Below are 1,864 nucleotides of genomic sequence, written 5' to 3'. Positions count from 1 at the left end.
TTCCTTCCTTCCTTCCTTCCTTCCTTCCTTCCTTCATTTCTTCCTTCCTTCCTTCCTTCCTTCCTTCCTTCCTTCCTTCCATGGAAATGTCTGTCATTATAGCCCTCTCCTTTAAAGTCTTCTTTTCTGTTCTTTCTCCGTACACCCGCTGTAATCCCCTTCTGGGAACACTGAAAACTGTAGTGGTGGGAGGTTTTAATGCCAGTGTTCAAGGACCTAGGCCTGCACTTCAGAGCTGCAGTCAGGACAAGGTGTGGGCAGGATGCCTCCCCGATAAGGCCGTAATCAGAGGTGTAGAGTTATAAGAGGGATTTAGGAAAGTGAGAGTGTGTCAGAGAGCTGCAGCGATGGGCGATAACGCAGGGATGGCGCACCAGTGAACCCATGTCTCATGTACATGTGTTCATCTCCCTAGAATTAGAGTAAAGTAAATAGCTGAGAGGCAAACGAAGCAGTGCATGGCTCCATAAATTTAAGTCGCCGCCATAAACTTGAATGATTGTCAGATTAAGAAGCTAATATTAGTTAGTCTTGAAACCTCCAGGCAGAGTTGCATGCACAGCGGTGGGGGGGGGGGGGGGGGGAGGGGGGTCTGGAATCATCCTCATTTTTCACTTTCCCCCTTCCTTCTCCCATTCTTCCTCTGTAGCTTATAAAAGGCTGTGCTCTGTGTGATGTGGCTGAAGAGCGCAGTCAAAAAGGACTGATTACGGGCGAGAGCCGGCGTGCCTCTCAGTCATGTCACCGCGTCACATTCTTACACACTTAAAAATAGTAACAGTTGGCTTTTTCCAGGTTTGTTTTCCTCTTTGGAGACGTTCGGGGCATCCTGTCGTGGCTTTTTTTGGAGCCTCGAATCATAACCAGATTGCGCTTTCTTCACCCCCCGTTCCCCTTCTTTTTCTTTCACTTTGTTATTGAGAGTTTGTTTTATCTTGTGAAGAAAATTGGCTTAGCGTGGGAAAGGCAGCATTCTTTTGGGGATAGGTTTTGTTGTTTTTAGAGTTGTGCACATTGTTTTCAGTGAGTGTGTGTGTGTGTGTGTGTGTGTGCGCGCCTCGGAGTTTTTCTTTTGTGTGTGTGTGTTTCATTGCAAGAGAAAAAAAGTGCCAGTTAGTGCCAAAACCTCACGAAGTAAAGATAAAAAGGAGCTGAGTGAGAGGGAGGCCGCAACACCACGACAAAGATGTCTGTTGCTGTCTGAGCAAAGACTTCTACAAATGACAATCTCCAGGAGGAGAGGGCAGGCAACATGAGGGAGGAATGGAGGAGAAGAGGAGAAACAAATGTGGATGGAGGGAGGCGAGGGAGAAGATGGGTACTGGGAGGAAATAACGCAGAGCAGTGGGATTGGGGGGGCGGGGGGAGGCAGATGAGAGGGGGAACATTCCCCCTTGCCCACATTAAAGACATAAAAAAGAAAACAAACAGAAAAACATGTCTGACATAAAGAGGCTGGTTTCCGCGGCGACAGCACAATGGCTGCCTGTGGCTCTTGGGGCCCTCGCCGTCCCGTCTGGGGCCCGGCACCAGCGAAAGTCACAGCAGTCACAGGGACCATCAGAGAGAGTGTGTGTGTGTGTAACATGCTGAATGTCATCACAAGCCCAGTGCTGTGGGAACCGCCATGAGAGGGACCCCACTCGGAAACCACAAAAGCTCCTTTCTGCTTCTTCTCTTCGGCTTTTAGCCTCTTTATTTATCTTTGCATAAGAGAGCCGGATGAGGAGTGAGGATTCACTCTCTTTTTTTCACCCCCCTCCTCTCTCTGTTCTCTGTCTACGTCTCTCGGTCCCTGTCAGCCGGCATGAACCATCACCGTAGCCCTCCTGCCACCCTGACCACTCCCATCAAGGCAGCCACC

General features: G+C 49.5%; 1 protein-coding gene across 3 annotated transcripts in view; it reads right to left on the bottom strand.

Moving 5' to 3' along the window:
* The window catches only part of zbtb8b (zinc finger and BTB domain containing 8B), a 28,643-nt gene that overhangs the window by 7,826 nt on the left and 18,953 nt on the right, over positions 1-1,864 (bottom strand). The window lies entirely within an intron of this gene.

The sequence above is a fragment of the Cynoglossus semilaevis genome, chromosome 18 (genome assembly GCF_000523025.1).
Source record: "Cynoglossus semilaevis isolate Cse_v1.0 chromosome 18, Cse_v1.0, whole genome shotgun sequence".
Classification (NCBI taxonomy): domain Eukaryota; kingdom Metazoa; phylum Chordata; class Actinopteri; order Pleuronectiformes; family Cynoglossidae; genus Cynoglossus; species Cynoglossus semilaevis.
Note: the sequence above shows the minus strand (reverse complement) of the source record. Positions and strands in the feature narration are given on the sequence as shown.